The sequence below is a fragment of the Ceratotherium simum genome, chromosome 21 (assembly GCF_057802395.1).
Source record: "Ceratotherium simum simum isolate JZ-2026a chromosome 21, ASM5780239v1, whole genome shotgun sequence".
In the NCBI taxonomy this organism is placed as follows: domain Eukaryota; kingdom Metazoa; phylum Chordata; class Mammalia; order Perissodactyla; family Rhinocerotidae; genus Ceratotherium; species Ceratotherium simum.
In genome coordinates this window covers 18,130,421-18,148,288 of record NC_141920.1, presented here as the reverse complement: position 1 = coordinate 18,148,288, position 17,868 = coordinate 18,130,421, and the positions used below count along the sequence as shown (strand labels likewise).

At 43.7% G+C, this 17,868-nt stretch overlaps 1 protein-coding gene across 1 annotated transcript in view; it reads right to left on the bottom strand.

Annotated features, from left to right (window-relative positions):
- PTPRT (protein tyrosine phosphatase receptor type T) overlaps window positions 1-17,868 on the bottom strand; it is a 1,015,836-nt gene that overhangs the window by 553,548 nt on the left and 444,420 nt on the right. The window lies entirely within an intron of this gene.

The following is a 17,868-nucleotide window of genomic DNA, read 5'->3' as shown; positions in this document are numbered from 1 at the left end:
TGCTCCCAAACAGTGACATGAGCCTAGGCAGTCAAAGGATGATAGTACAGTAAGAATTCTGCTTCATCCTCAAGTCCTGCAGGTTCCTCCCAGCAGGCAGTGTCATTGGCCACAGTGTCCCCAGTGGGGACCAAGAGTCAATAGAAAAGTCATGCCGAGTTATCCTGCATCCGCTCTGTGTTGCCACCCCTCTTCCTTAAGTTCCATATGTTCAGCTAAATACACTAGAATTTCAACAAGCATTTATAGTGGCCTCTCTCCACCAATCTTTAGTCTATTGGCAAAGTTGCAGAAATCAACGTTTATTTTGTACTTCTTATTAGCCAAGAAGTCTCACATGCATTACTTTGTATAATTCTTAGGACGATATCACCTCCATTTTAATAGATTAAAAAACCTTAGAACCCAAGTGATCAGGTCACCTAACCAAGGTCACAGAGCAGGTAAGGCAGGAGGGAACCCACATCTGCACGCCTTCCCAGACCAGGTCTGCCTTTGGAAAACTGATTGCCTCAATACTCATTTTCTAAAAATCAAAGTGGATATATTTGTTGTTTTTATTTGTAGCAAAAACTAGCAGTGGAACAACCGTAAAGAAAATGAGAAGAAAGAGAAAATATGTCCCTTTCCCTACCACCTGATACAACAGCCATTGTTATTTCTCCACGTTCCACTCCAATTTCAGTTTGTATACTTAAACCTTTTTCATGTAGTTAAAGTAACACATAGACCCGGTGTAAATTTGTTTTTCTTCTCTCACTTATTACATCCTAAGGACTTTGCTTATATACTATGTGGATTTTACCATCGCTGTCTTTAATAGCTAGAGAACAATCCACCAGATAACACACTAACTATTCTTCAACTGCAGGGCACCTGAGTTGTTCCAAGTTTGCTATGGTAGATATGTTGCAATGAACATCTTTGTGCAAATGACTCTAGTCGCTCTTGTCTCATATTTTCTTAGGACCAACTGCCAGGAATGGGATTATTTGTCAAGGGATATGAACAAGTTAATGATTCTTGGAGGAGAACTAGGGAGTAGAGAGTGGGAGACATATTTGGGGGTGGCGTACAATGTAGATGTGTTCAAGAACCTTTGGAGGGCCTCTGGGCTATTCAGGTGGATAAGGCAGGTATGAGTTTCAGTTTGGAACTCAGGTGAGAGCTTCGGGATAGATAAGGCTCATTCAGTGTTTTCTTTCTAATTAATTACCTAGCAACAAAAATTCTCCAGAAACAGAATAATTGCTACGAAACTGAGGTGGACAATATTTTCTCAGTGTGATTCGAAGCAAATCTTAAGGGACAACTTCAGATCGCCTCTATTAGAGCCTGCCATTTGGTCGAAGAAGGAAATTAAGCAGATTAGTCAAGCTAGATGCTTTTCTTTATAAAGCCATGGAGGTTATTATTCAAGGCCTTGTTATCTCAAAGGTGTTTGCAAATTGATTTTTGGATAATTTGTTCCAGGTAGAGAAGTTAAGTTGGCAGGCAGATAATTTCTGGGCTCATCCGTTGTGCATTTTAAATATATAGACCCTTTGATCACCATTATCAACTCTCCAGAGTTCCCATCAGTCTCCAATGAGGCCCCATGGGTGATATTTTGTAGCTCTGTGATGACTTTGCCCAATTCCTTAATATAATTATTCACAGACTGGCCCTGGACAGAATTAAGAGCAGCAGACTTCAATACTTTGGGGCTTGAGCAAGTGGCCACATTAAGCTCTCTTCCATCGACTTTCCACCATGGTTTTTGCTCTCCTATTTCAGGCATTAGCAGTAAATTGCTGACCCACCAGAAAGAAAATAAAATATTAATCTTTCCAACTGTTTAGTCTCTTCTCATATACTTCTGATGGTAGGTGCAAGTATAATAACAAACATTCCCTCGAGTATATGAATGTCTCCATCTCAAACAACTCACTAGTTCACATACATGTCCATGTGCAGACTAGCCAAGGCAGTGATTTCTCCCTCTGTCCCTTCAAGAATATATCATGAAGTGCATCATAGTGTTTCCTGTACCTGGCACAAAGAAGCCATCAGATTACTGTTTTGCTTTCTCTAGTTTTAGTAATTAAACTGATTTATAACTGCCATTGTTTAGAAGGCACATGTACTAGTGGATCAAAAAGAGAGAATCAGGGATGAGACATAGAATAATATTTTTTTGCTAGGCACCACCTTTTTTAAAAGTGCACAAAAAGACCCTATTTATTTGTATCAGTTTCCTCTCTATCTGAGATGAACCATTTAACCAGACAGCACAAGAAATCTTTGAAGCCATCTAATCCAAACACCAGAAGAAGGAAACTGAGGCCCAGGAAGGGCTTACAAAACCTGTTCAGCTAGAAGGAGATGTGGGCAGAGAACTCCAGCCCAGGTAGCATTCCTGTTCCTCCATTTCTCCTCTTGTACTTGAGATGTTTCAGTAATTAACCAGAAGGATCATTAAAGGAAATCTATATCAGTAGTCTTTAACTTTTGAGGATGCATAGCCCTTATGAAAATCTGGTGAGAAATTCCAGACTCTCTTCCCAGGAAAATGCACATAAGCATATTATGTGGAGTTCTACGCACCATTTCAGGAATCCATGAACCCTTCTGAAGCCCATGCATGAACCCCTGAAGAGATTATCTTGAGAATAAAGGAAATACACAGAGATGCTGCTGATAGACCACATGCTCATAAAAGCTTACACTTCTTTGGGACCCTGAAGCCACCCTCTGTTTCAGGGGCTAGTGGTTGGGAGTACAATCACGTAAGGGAATGGAACTTGATGTAGGTGATACCGGCTCAATACAAGGTTGGCATGAGGGAAGCCATATTGTAGAAAAGAAACCATATTGTAACTTAGAATGACTTCTGACGAACTCCAGACTTTATGGCCCCTCCCAGCTGCTATAAGTTGATAACTTTGTTCTTTTGAGTTCCTTAGGAATGTGATGACCCCTGGGCAGAGAGTCTATGCTGATGGCCATCTTCAATGACAACTGAAAGATCAGGGTAGAGGGCATTGCTCCAGTCTCTGATGCATATCAAGTAAAACAAAAGACTGCCAGGAACTAAGACCAGATGGTTGCCTCCACCCTGAGATCAGATGCCTCCACCAAGTAATCAGATGGATGCCCCCACCCTGGGACCAGATGCCTCCCTCACTTGGAGACCAGCCCTCTATATAACTGGCCTGTAGTCTTGGTTCTGTAAGATGGTTCTTTGAGACATTAGTCAGCCATCTTCCCCCTTGCTAGCAAGCTGTAATAAACTGCCCTTTCTTTTCCACTATCTTGCCTCTTGATGATTGGCTTTTGTCTCACAGCAAGCAGATCATGCCTTTTGTGCAGTAACATAAGGGTCACAGATCTAGGACTTCCAGGCTCCCAGGTTCCCAAACCTTTGGGTGAAAATAAACATGTTAAGATTCCCATAGGACAATGACAAGTAAATGTCTAGGTTCCCATGACCATGACCCACCCAACACACTCATAGATTTAACATTTGGGCTAAAATATTTAAAGGGTAAAGACATGACCCTGACCACGAAATGTTATATCCTAAGTAGAAATCTTCCGCAGAAGCTGTCTTAGTGGCTTGGATTGCTATAACAGAAGACCATAGACTGGGTGGCTTAAACAACAGACATTTATTTCTCACAGTTCTGGAGGCTGAAAAGCCCAAGATCAAGGTTCCAGCCAATTAAGTTCCTGGTGAGAACCGTCATCTTGGTTTGTGGACTGTTCCCTTCTTGCTGTGTCTTCACTTGGTAGAGAGAGAGAGAGAGAGAGAGATCTGATCTCTTCCTCTTCTTATAAGGGCATTAATCCCTCAATAGTGGCTCCAGCCATATCACCTCATCTAAACCTAATCACTCCCCAAAGGCCACACCTCCTAATTCCATCACATTGGGAGTTAGGGCTTCAACATATGAATTTGGGGAGGACACAAACATTTAGTCCATAGCAGAGGCCATGTTTTCAAATCCATGTCTCTTCATGAAGGGCTTTGTCTAACTGCCAGGGTCTTAAGATGAACAATCTAGCAGAAAAGAAACTCCCTGTGAAAGAAACCCCGACTAATATGTACTCTGCACTTCTCGTGTGCCAAACAGAGTGCTGAGTGTGCGGAATTTAGTGGTTAAGAGAAATGCAGGCTCTCTGGACCCAAGGAATCAGAGGTAAGGCAGCCAATTAAAGCAGCGATGACAATAAAGTAGAATGAGGGTCATGATGGGGGTGACAGAGGCAGAGCCTATGAAGGGACCTCATCTGGTTTAGAGGTTAGGGAAGCTCTTTCAGAGAGAGCTTGACAGTGATCTGTGGGCCAGAAATTCATGCTAAGTCTGTGAGCAAAGAGAGAATGTTCTGGGGGTCCTGTAGTTCTGAGTTGCTTAGGAAGGTACCACACAAGCCAGACTGGTAAACAATTAAATCTGTGTGCTCTGAACACTCATTCATTCACTCATTCTACAGACAACGAATACCTGCTGTGTTACACACTGCCCTAGGCACCGAGGATGCAGTAATGAATAAAACAGACACAATCCTGGCTGCTAGATGCTCACGTTCTAGCTTTCACTCAAGGACTGAGAGAAAGCGGAGGAAGGAGAGAAAGAAGCTGATGCAGAAGCTAATGAAGAGGAGGAAATTGGAGGACAAGCCAGGCCTAGGTGGGTGCTTATGGATCAACCAACTGATGCATATCCATTCAAGGGAATAGTATACAGCAAGTAAAAAAGAACAAACTACTGATACACACAACATGGATGAATCTCAAAAGAAAACTGTGTTCTGCAAAAGAAGAAAAAAAGAATGCATGATGATTCAATTTATATGCAAAGCTCAATAACAGGCAAAATTGATTTATGGTGATAAAAGTCAGAATTACAGTCACTTATGGGAGCAGCTACTGACTGGGATAAGGCATGAGAGAGCTTTCTGGAGTGTCAGAATGCACTACATATTGATTTGGGTGATTAAATAATAAAAACCAGAATATTCTTGCCTCTGGTGGGGTGATTGCCTGGAAGGGGACATGAGAAGACTTTCTGGGGTGATAAAAATTTCTGTATCTTGACTATGGTTGCGTCAGATTCATCAAACTGTACACTTAAAATATAGGTACAGTCGTGGGCCAAATAATGTTTCAGTCAACGACGGACCACATATATGACGGTGGTCTCATAAGATTAGTACCATACAGCCTAGGTATATAGTAGGCTATACCATATAGGTTTGTGGAAGTATACTCTATGATGTTCGTACAATGACGAAATCACCTAATGAGGCATTTCTCAGAATGTATCCCTGTTGTTAAGCAACACTTGAGTATATTTTGCTATATGTAAATGATATGTAAAAACAAAGTTTAAGGAAAACAAAAATATGGCTTGTCGTGTCCCAGCAGGTGGGAAGAATGCCACTAAATCTTGCTTGGAGCTGAACTCCAGAATATTTGGAGGGAATGAGCCTTTAATCCTGTATCATTTCTCTCCAAACAATTCTACCAGTGTCATCAGATGTTTCAATTCCTACTATTTTTCCTAACAAGAGGTTGCTCAGGCACACACCAGTTCTCATTCATAAGCCTTTTCACATATGAAACAACTCATCCCCTTTCTTTACCTGACCCCACACCACCAACTGTGCAAAGCCAGGAGTAAATGTTTGACATTCAGTGGCATTCTCAGCTCACAAAGTTTGGAACCAAATCAAGAGGGAGGAAGTCTGCCCTTCAGGGAGCTGAGAGCTGAGCTGGGAGATGGCATTGGCCCTCTCCAGCATGGCATCAAAGCACCTTGAGGACAAGGACCCTGTGACCTACCCATAAGGCCTGGGCAGCAACCGCCCCTAACCCACCAACATGTAGGTGGTAAGGTGACCCCTTAACGTAATTCCACCTCGTCCTCAGGCAGCAATGTCCAGACCAATTCTGTCTTTCTTTTCCCTGCTGTGAGCACTTGTAACAGTTTGGCTCCCCCGAAATCCCCACAGAGAGCAAAAGTGCTTCAAATAGCTGGAGAGCAAGCTCTGCGCGTACATATTGTCTGCTCCAGACAGAAATCAAACGTTTGAGAAAAACTGAATGCAACTAAGACATCAAGTGAGCCTTGGCATGTTTAAGGTGAATATAACCTGGCCTCCAACACCGTCCACCACCCTCCCCCCACCTAATTCACCTTTCTAATTGCATTACTATTTACTGACTCCTGAGGGTCTGTGGGAACGCCCCACCCCACCCCACCCGCCACCATACACACATATCCACACACTATTTTGTTATTCCCACTTCCACACTTTTGCACATGCCATTTCTGCCACATGGAATGTCTTTCTTTTACTTATAACTAAACCAGGCCCATCTTTCTTTTCAATTCTGCTTCATGACTCCTCAGTTGCACGGACCACAGGGCTAGGCGCAGAGTAGATGTTCAAAATCTTCATGCTGATTAGATATCCCACTGATTGGCACACAACACTGTTTCATAAAATAATGGACTGGGGATAAAAAAGGAGAGGGAATCTAGCTTAGGGCCAGAGGCTGAGTCTTTCTTTGCCCTGCTTCATAACTAGTCAGCTGTGTGACCCCGGACAGACCACTCAATCTTCATGCTCTCAATTTTTTCATCTTTAGAATGAAGGATTATTTTACAATTCAAACGATAAAAGTATCTAAACTTTTTACCAAGGACCACAGGGATTCTTTTTTTTTTTTTTTTTTTTTTAATTTTTTGTTTATTGCAGTAACATTGGTTTATAACATTGTAAAAATTTCAGGTGTACATCATTGTACTTCTATTTGTGCATAGATTACATTATGTTCACCACCAAAACACTAATTACAACCCATCACCACACATATGTACCGAATTATCCCTTTCACCCTCCTCCCTCCCCCCTTCCCCTCTGGTAACCACCAATCCAATCTCTGTCCCTATGTGTTTGTTTATTGTTGTTATTTTCTACTACTTAATGAAGGAAATCATACGGTATTTGACCTTCTCCCTCTGACTTATTTCACTTTGCATTATACCCTCAATGTCCATCCACGTTGTCACAAATGGCTGGATTTCATCGTTTCTTATGGCTGAGTAGTATTCCATTGTGTATATATACCACTTCTTCTTTACCCATTCATCCCTTGATGGGCACTTAGGTTGCTTCCAAGTCTTGGCTATTGTGAATAACGCTGCAATGAACACAGGGGTGCATGTACCCTTGCAAATTGGTGTTTTCAAGTTCTTTGGATAAATACCCAACAGTGGAATAGCTGGATCATATGGTAGTTCTATCCTTGCTTTTTTGAGGAATCTCCATACTGTTTTCCATAGTGGCTGCACCAGTTTGCACTCCCACTAGCAGTGTATGAGAGTTCCCTTCTCTCCACATCCTCTGGTGGGGCTTACTAATCCCTGTTGGGATTCTATGTGCATGTGTTCACCGACTCCACCCTGACTGTGAGTTGTCAGCAGTAAGCCCCACCTTCTCATTCTTCCCTGGCATGGGCCCACGAGGTCCCTGAGCAGAAGATATAAGTAGATATGGCGTCCAATCTACTGGTAGGTACCTCCTAGAATTAGTCTTTGTGACTAACACATGGTCAATATTCAATAAATATGTGATGTCTTATTTAAATGGGTAGAGAAAATATTTGATAAGTTCTTCCCAAAATAAGAGGGGCAGCAATAAAGAGATGAAAAAGAGCAAGAAGGTAAATGTTATAGAAAACAGTGAATGGACATTCAAGCTAAAAATTAGAGGTGTTTGGGGATAAGACATCAAACCACTGGAACAGAACAATAATCAAAGTCAGAGCTAAAGAAAATTTATTTGAAATAAATGAAGGTCTGAGTTTGCAGAGTATGAAGAGCACAGTGGGTTCCAGGCAAAATCAATGATGAGACTCAAACTTAAGCACATACTGGCAATATTTTGAAATACAAGACTAAAGGAAAATTCCCACAAGCGTTTAGACAACAACAGATCTCCATCAAAAGAAAAAAGACTAAAAAATCAGTTCTCAGATTCATCATTTAAACTTGAAACACTGGGATATGATGGTGAGGATGATCATGAATGTAATAATAACCACAAATGACACTGCAAATTTTTATGCACCTGTCACTCTTCTTAGTGTCTTAAAATATTAACTCATTTAATCTTCACAACAACTCTAGGGGTCGATACTATTATGATTCACATTTTCCTGAAAAAAAGAAAGAGATGTAGATTAAGTAATCTGCCCAAAGCCAAACAATTAGTAATTCAAAGAGACAGGATTAGGGCCAAGGTGGCCTGACTGGGGGTCTGCACTCCCAAGCACAATGGTATGACACACACACAAGGTTTTAAGAGGATGTTTCACGTCCCAAGAATTTTATAGCTATCTAAGTTGTGGTGCGTTTGCAGAGCCAATAGAAAGACATTCTCAGATTCTGAAGAGCACAGAAAACATACTGTCTATTTGCCCTTCCTCAGAGAAAAAATTACTTGAAGATAGACCCCAGTCCACTTTGGGATGATTCAAAATCATGACCTCTCTACTCAGCCATAAAAAATAAATGAAATCTTGCCATTTTTGACAATGCAGATGGACCCTGAGGGTATTATACTAAGCAAAACAAGTCAGACGGAGAAAGACAAATATTGAATGATTTCACTCATGTGGAAGATAAACAAACAAACACATAGATACAGAAAACAGATTGGTGGTTACCAGAGGGGAAGGGGATGGGGGGAGGGCAAAAAGGGTAAAGGGACACATTCATACAGTGACAGATGGCAGTTAGACTTTTGCTGGCGAACACGATGTAGTCTATACAGAAGTCAAAAAAAAAAAGAGGTACATCTGAAATTTATATAATATTATAAACCAATGTGACCTCAATGAAAAAACGGACCTCTAGGATGGGGAAATTGATATATTAGTAAGGTCGGTCCTATGGGATGACTACGCAAGACTCCTCTTTGTTAGATAAGAGTCTAGTAAAGAAGCATCATCTTATGCCAGACAGAACTGGAGACATAACTATACTGTAAGGAGGGATAGAACCTCATGCATCTCTTCCCAATGGCATTTAGATGATGCTTAAGAACAAGCAATTTCATTATGAATGGTTAAGGCTTGCTTTGGCAATAATCCTGAAAATGGACACAAAAAATTTCTCTGGAATAGTCTCTCCCTCAGACAAGACTCTCCATAGGTACAGAAGTCCATTTTTAACTAAATTAAAATAAACAAAAAAAAATTCCACCTACTTATGCCCATTAAAATGCTAGATTTAAATACACCAAAATGTTGATGTTTTTCTTAGGGTTGTGAGGAAGTGAGTAGTGTTTTCTTCCCTTCTTCGTTTTCTTCTTTGTTTCTCCATAAATGTCCTCTCATAAACCTGCATTTGTTTCTTATTACCAAGATAAACATTGTAAATAAGTAAGATTTTCTTATATTTTCAGCTTTTATGACTGGGTGGGACCTCTGTTGGGATTCTATGCCCTTAGTCACTAAGAATATTTAACAGCCAATCTCCTCTCTCATCTGCCCAGGTACCAGGTACTGGGAATCAAGAATCACAACTGTGCCCATTTGCCAAGCCTGTTCCCCACCCATGGCTCCCTAACAAGGAGAGATCCTGGCTGCTTCTGGCACTGCTCAGAGGCCTCCACCATAAGTTGACTCTTGACTTCCAAATACTCCTCTAATAACTGCTACTGATGTTTTATAGTACTTTACCTGTGTCCTCATTTTTCTCCCTACAGTGACCCCACCAAGCAGACAGTGTTACTCCCATTTTTCGGATGAGGATACTAAGGCTCAGCTACATTAGGTAACCTGTCCAATCTCACAGAGGTACTAAGCAGAACTAATATTCAAATCTAGGTCTTCTCAAAGTCTACACTCTTTCCTCAATACTGCGCTGATCCTCTTTATGCTGCAAGTAAAAGTGTGCTTCTGTTTCAGCTCCGTGGCCTGTGAAGACAGCAGAATGAAAGTTCTCGTTAAGAGTAGCTGAGTGCCAGGCACTGTGCTAAGGACTTGACATGCATTATCTTTTTCAATTCTGGCAAACTCTTTAGGCAGGTGCGATTATCAATCCCATTTGATAAATTAAAAAAAAAAAAAAAAAAAAAAAAAACAGACCTGAAGCTTAAAGAGGTTAACTGCTCACAATTACAAGGCTAGCAAGAGAAGGAAACAGGATTCAAACTAAGGAAGATTCCAGAGCAGTGCTCATAATCACTACATTATACTATCTCTTGGTAATAGGATTTCCATGGTTGAGGAATTTGAAGTGATTCATCCAACATCACAGAGAAGTGGTTTTGGTGAGAAGAAGCCAGATCTGGTAACTAGGCCAGCACCTTTTAACCCAGCAGCAGTAACAGTGGTCAACAGTCATAGAACCATAGATGTGGAAGGTGTATGGGAAGTCACTGAGCCCTACCTGCCCGATGCAGAGGTCTCCAACATGTGGCTACAACTTAGCGTGAAGACCTCCAGGGATAAGGAGCGCACTCTCTGTTGTCCACACAATTAGTGAAGAGTTTTAATAGTGAAAAAGTAATTTGAAATATAGGCCAGAGGTCTTTCTCCATCTGCAGTCCACCAGGTTATCACACCACACCTCCAAGAGCTGGCCTCTCTCTACCTCTGCAGGTTCCCTGGCCACTCAGTTCCCCTCACCCCACAACTTGACACACAAGTGATGCCGAAGGACTGGGAGGTGCTTTTGCTTACGCTGTTCTCTCTGCCAGACCACTCTTCCCCTTCTCCAGGAAACTCACATTTTCTTGTCCTTCAAGACTTAGCCCTCCTCTGGGATGCCCTCCTGGAGGTTCCTACCTCAAGACTGAGTCTCTGTGTTCTGTGAATGTCTTACCCCAGGGTCCCAAGAAGAAGAGCTTGAGACAAGGATTCTGTGCAAGTGATTGATTGGAGGAGAGTTCTCAGAAGGAGGCAGGATAGAGGAAGGGTCAAGAAGCTAAACCAAGATGTGGTTTTGGTTGCAGACTAGTTTCAGGCTGTTCCCACGGAGCTCTGGAGCACAAAATGCACCACCTTATCGTCCCTTACTGAGGCAGGGGGTCAGCCTTCTGCATCCCTGTGTTAGTAATTGAATGTGGGCTGCTCTAGGGGTGCAGGCATTGCCCCTCAGTCAAGTAGCTCCCATGTGGCCAAGGACAGCTATCTCGAGAAGGGTGTCTTAGTTTCCTAGGACTTCTGTAGCTGGGTACCACAAACTGGGTGGCTTAAAGCAACAGAAATGTATTGTCTCACAGTTCTAGACATGAGGAATCTGAAATCAAGGTGTCAATAGGGACATGCTCCCTCCAAAGGCTCCACAGAAGAATCCTTCCTCACCTCCTCTAGCTTCTGATGTTTGCCCCCGGCCCTTTATCTTCCTTGGCTTACAGATGCATCACTCCAGTCTCTGGCTCCATCTTCTCACGGCCTTCTCCCCTGTGTGTTTGTGTCTTGTCCAAATTTCCCTCTTCTTAAAAGGACTCCAATCATAGTGCCCACCCTCCTCCAGTATGATCTCATTTTAACTTAAATCACATCTGCAAAGATCCTCTGTATTTCCAAATATGGTCATGTTCTGAGGTTCTAGGAAGAATATGAATTTGGGAGGAACACATTCAACCCAGTACAAGGGACAACTATGAGCCTTCAGCAGCCAACACTCATGGCAACTAGTGGAAGGGTGAGCCAGCCTGGTAAAGGAGACTTGGACTGGGCATCAACAGCATCCTTTGTAGTGGACAGGCCCCTCCTCAGGGCCCCCGGGCACAAATTCATCCCACAACTTACACACTATCTGTCTCAAGGCACAGACCAAGCCATTTTTGTCTGTGTCCCAGGTCCTAGCACAAGGGCTGCTATATGGTGGGTTTGGTACTGGATTCATAGCCCTCCAGGAGTTTCTCCCTCCCAGTGTGGCAGTCCTCCATATTTGAGGACACTGGCCATGAACACTCTTCTCTTTTCTGGCATAAATATTGCTAGTTCTTATGATTCTAAGCAACTTCTTTCTATGGCATGGTTTCCATTCCTCTACCATCCTCATCATATTTTAATCTCTTTTAAACAAACAATAGTAGTTAAAGACAAAATTCTGGAATCAGACTGCATGAGTTTGAATCCCAGCTCAACTACCTTTTAGCTATATGCAGCAGATGCTGGTGGTACCCAGCCCATATTCCTTTGAGGTCACTTGTAGTTTTGGTGGATAATACCTCCATGCACTGATGACTTCCTACCTCCGGTGTCTACATCTCCCTGCCTGATAACTTTTGATTGCCAACAGAGTGTGATGGCCCCATCATAGGACAGATTGGACATGCCAGGGTGTTACCACTCGCAGGAACAACGCTTTCCTAATGAGGGATGGGAACTGGTGGATAAACACTCAGTTTCCTTGACCTTTGGTGGGACAATGGGCTTGGTTTGCTCAGTCTTTTAGAGGATCTCTAGTGGGATTGAGCATCAGACATCCCCCAGGGCTACCAGCTCAATACTGCACCCTTAGGAGCCTTCCTTCCTTTCCTGTCTCACTCCCCCTCCTCTTTACCGATGTTCCCTTCAACTGCCAAATGAACTACCTGCATACCCTAGTCTCAGCGTCTGTTTTTGGAGAAATCCGAAGTAAGATGTTATAAAGCCAGGGCAAGTTACTTAACCTCTCTGTGCCTCAGTTTCCTCACCTGTAAAATGGGGATAATAATAACACCTCCCTCATGGGTTTGCCATGAGGATTACATAAGGTATTAGATTCCATACCCTCAGAAGAGCCCCAGGATATAACAAGCACACTGTGTTATCTACTATTATCTTCATCCTCCCAACCAGCAGTCCGTGGGGCTATTCAGCAGTTAGTGGGAAACTTAGCTAGTGCCCCCATTCTGTGGCCCCCATAGAGAGACACAAAGATCCCATTAACAGCATTCCTCTTCCTGTGTCAGGATAAAGAGGGCCCACAGTAATGTCAGTGTGTGCTCCTGCTGGCTCTTCCACAAGCAAATACATTTAAGGCCTCAGCCTCGGTCTACTTAATGCAGTCATGTTGCAACCAATGAAGTCATTTAAAGATGCATAATTCAATAACAACATAGCACCAGGCGAGACTTTGTGATCTGCAATACTCTCTCTGCTCCCGGCTCCTCTTTCTCCCCCAGCGCCTCGACATTTTCGAGATTACTCTTTGCTGGGCCACTTCCCAAAATTAGGAGCAGAGTAATCACTCTAGAAGAGCCTTTCTTTCCTTGCCTGCTAACCAAGAGTCCTAAGAAAGTCTGAACTAAGAGTCTATTCCCCCAGAGAGGGACCTAGAGAGTCAGGATTCTAAATCTCTGGAATGAGAGGCCATGTTGCTGAAGTATCCAGTCCTAGAAGAGCACAGGTCTGTGGACAGGCACCCTTTGCCGCCCCAGCCCCACTTTGCCCAGCAGCCCAGCTATGGAGAATTGGATGGAAGGAACTCATGCCTTAGGCAATTTGGATCGCTGAGTTCTAGAGACATCCAAGTCTGCACACCCACCTGATGGGGAGAGCTATTATTATCACCATGGGGTGAGGGCAAATGACACTGGCTCAGCACTATGTACCTGGCTCTGTTCCAGGATTTACATATATAAACTCATTTATTCCTCATATCACACCATGAGGTAAGTACTACTATAAGATCCATTTTACACATGAGGAAACTAAAGGAATGTGCTAGTTATTTACCTCTGGTCCTTTCACTTCAAGCTCACCCTGTTGTAACAGGCTCTGGGATTCTGGGGCTAGGACTCTGCCTACCACACTTCTGGACTCCCTTTGCCAGCTTTGGTTCAGTCCTACCAATGGGAGGCTCTCCACGGAGACTAGGAAGCTGGAAGAGGGAAGAAAATGCTCTCTTCTTGTTTCAAGGTCCTTGCAGCATCACTCTGGCAACAGAGACAGCTGTGCTCCAGGCTTTCGTTTCTTCTGGCCCTCACAGCATCTATAGCACAGCATCTTTTTGGAGGTACCAGCAGAAGCTAGGCCAGGCCCCCTTATAGATGTGGCACCATCTATGGGGCTTCCCTCTTCAAAGTCCCAGCATCAGCCCCACAGGGCCTCTCCTCCAGACTCCTAGCCCCCTAACCCCACCTATTCCCCGTGGTACCCTAGTTCCAGGTGTCGTAGCTGCTTCCTGCAATTCCTGGCTACTTTAGTGCCCCACGTTTGCACTGGCAACCTTCCAATACTTGTGTGATTCCCTTCAATAAAAATCCACTGTTTGAAATACGTAGTATGGTTTGGGGTTTCCTTCCTGGACCCTGACTGATACAGGTAGATATTATAATCACCTTCATTCTGCATCCGAGGAAACTAAGGCACACAAATCAAGCAAGTCACCCAAGGTCACGCAGCCGGGACGTGGTGGCGCTGGGAAGCCCTAGTCGGTGCTGCTCTAGGTGGAGATTCTCACTGACGCACTGAACTGCCCCAGAGTCCTCAACACCCCAGTGAGCCAGACAGCGAGGCAGGTAGATGAGAGCCAGGGAGATAAAGTCTTGTGTTCAACGAACGAGTACTGAGGGCTGATTCTGCTATGTTCTGAGGACAGTGGGGCAAAGCAAATAACTTTCTCTACCCTGGAGGAACCTGCGAGATTAGGGAGTGAAACAGATGCAGAAATCAATGAGCTGCAGAATAAGTGATAAAGGCTGGACTGTGGCAGGCCCGAGGTCTTGGGGACACAGAGAGGAGTGTGGGACACAGAATAACGGCCCCAAAAAGACGTCCACATCCTAATCACCAGAACGTCACACGGCAAAGGGGACTTGGAAGATGTGATTAAGTGAAGGATCTTGAGTGGGGAGGGTATCCTGGAACATCCAGGTGAGCCCAATGTAATCACGAGGATCCTTAAAAGGGCAAGAGGAAGGCAGAAGGAGCAGAGTCAGCAAGGAGTTGAAAGATGCTGCGCTGCTGGCTTTGAATATGGAGGAGGTGCCACGAGGAAGGAATGTGGGTGGCCTCTAGAAACTGCAAAAGCAAAGGAACAGATTCCCCCCTAGAGCCAGAAGAAATGCAGCCCGGCTGACCCATTTTAGACTCCTGACCTCGATATTTGTAAGATAATAAATTTGTGTTGTTTTAAGCCACTAGGTTTGTGGTAATTAGGTACAGCAGCCCTAGGAAACGAATACAAGGAGGAGACCAGATGGAGGAGAGAAGGACAGGCTTCCTGGAGAAATCAAATCATGAAAGGAGAGGAGAGTCTAACGGGCACCTGGGAGAAGGGAGCCTTCACAGAGACGAGAAGAGACTGGGTCACTCAGGAATGGCACATGCTGCTGAAATATAGATGAGAGCGCGGAAAACAGCAAAAAGGCGATGGGAGACGTCAACAAGGACCAGATCAGGAATGGTCTTCCTGAGGAGCCTATGCTTCATCCTGAGGCTTTGTAAGCAGTGGTGTGACATAGGCACATGTTCCTTCTGGACGACTTCTCTGAGTGCAGAGAGGAGGATGAGTCTGAGGTGAGAGACTGGAGTCAAGGGGAAGTTGTGTCCATTACCGAGGAAGAGATGATGGAGGTCTGGACCAAGGTAATGGCCCTGGGGCTGGAGATGCAGAGTCAGAGGGACTAGACACAGGTTTAGGAGATTGGATGGGATTTAGTCATTGATTGGTTGTAAGGGGTCAAGAGAGACGGGACCAGTATAAGTATAAGGCTGGGATTCAACAGGCTGGGTGAGTCCCGGGCATGTGCACAACTGTGGAGCTGATCTCCACAATGCTTGCCCCGTCCACATGAGTAGGTGTCTACTTCAATTTCCCTGCCCAGCATCCCAGTGCACCATACTGGCTTCTCCATGCTACGCCCAATACTCTACACTCCATCCCTTTGCATTTTCACTTACAAAGGGCAGTATGATATATTGGAAAGTGCAAAGTCACTGGATTAGACGGATAGAAGATGTCTTATAATTTCTATTACTTAACCATGATTTTGGGCAAGTTCCTCTGAGCTGCACGTTCTTCATGTGTAAAACTAGGGTAATGGATCATATCTCACTGGGTCCTTGTGAAGACCAAATGTCAATGCCTGAAACATGACAGGCCCTAAATAAATGTGAGTTATTCCCTTCTCCCTTCCCTCTTGGCCTCCCGCACTAGCCCTTCTCCCCATCCCATAGTCCTCTCCACTAATGGGCCATTCGACCCAGCTTCTCAAGCCTCCTGTGACCTCCACTCTGAGCACCTGAGTGCTCTGGGCATCTTGGGCTCATGTAGCACATGCGATGAAATCAATTTCAGCTTTATGCATGAGGAAACCGCTGATCTCCCACCGGGAGGGGCAGCCCACACTCAACAAGCGCCAGGGGAAAACATGGCAGCCGTCTTAACAGAACATGTCTGAGAAAAGCTGGAGTAGAGGAAAAGGCAGTGGTGGGAGGGAGGGAAGAAACGCGTGATTCAGGGCATCCTGAGTCCAGGCAGCTTCATCAGTTGCTACGCTACCAGCCACAGCGAGAGAGAGAAGGAAGGGGGCTGGGGCTTTAGAGATATTGTTATTTTGCAAATTTCTCTCCTTGGCATATCCCTGTGTGCAGAGGGGAGAGGCATAATTAGTCTCTAAGCTGCTGAAATGGCTGGAAGTGACTAGAAGTATCGACTGCTCTGAAGTGTCAGGAAAGGGTGTCCAGATGGATTAAAAGGCTTATCCATAACAGCCTGCTCTGTTTGTGGGGAGAGTTTAAGAGACGACTGCCCCTTTTATGTAAAGGAACTGAGAAATTAGCCTCTTCTAAATCCCCCCTGGGTCCCTAGGGCTGCCTCTGTGCTCTGCCATATCCAGATGAAGGGGGAGTGAGCAGAGCCTAAACAGCAGCTCTTTGGAAAAGGACTTAGGAACAACAGAATACTGCAAGGTGTCATAGACCATGGCCCATTGTCTCCATCCCCAGAGGCCACAATTCTGACTCAGGCACGTGGACACTGGGCTCTGAGAGCAGGATTAATAGCCTCATGTTGGTGCCCACCACAAGCCTCTGCAGCTGGGTACTCCCGTGGCAGGTAGAGAATATAAGGGAAGAGGAGAAGGAAAATTTATTGAGTGGTTATCACATTTCAGGCACCATTTTAAATATTTTTAAAATCTTAATCATGTAGTGCTTAAACACAGGCAGAGGGAACCCAAAGAGTTATATAGCAACTTCTGAGGGGATCTACAAAGTGACGATTTTTAGATAGAACATCTTCCTGGGACAAAATCCTACTTGAAGGTATAAGGTAAAATAAGCTCGAATTTTTACATGCATAAAAGGTTTCAAGAAAATATCACCTTTACACAAATTCTTTCATGGAATACAAGAGAAGAAATCCTTCCAAACTCATTTTACAAGCCCAAGATAACTGTCACACCAAGACCTTACAGGGATATCACAAGAAAAGAAACTTTCAGGCCAATGTCTCATAGAGATAAAACTCCCACATATTATATAAGCAAACCAAATCCAGTGATATATAAAGTGAATAATAGATCATGACCAAGATGGGCTTGTTCCAGGACTATAAGATCGATTTAATCTTAGAAAATTAATCAGTATAACTCATCATAGTAACAGACTAAATGATAAAAACTATGTAATAATCTCAAGAGATGCCAAGGAAGCACTTGAAAGTCAATATCTATTCACAGTACAACTCTTAGCAAACTGGAATAGAAGGCCAGTTCTTTAATCTGATAACAGGTATCTAAAACAAAAGTCTAACATCATAATCAATGGTAAAATACTAAATGCTTTCCCCCTAAGTTCCCCAATTCTACTGGATGTTTTAGCCAGTGCAATGGAACAAAAAACAAAGAATTAAAAGATAAAAGGAT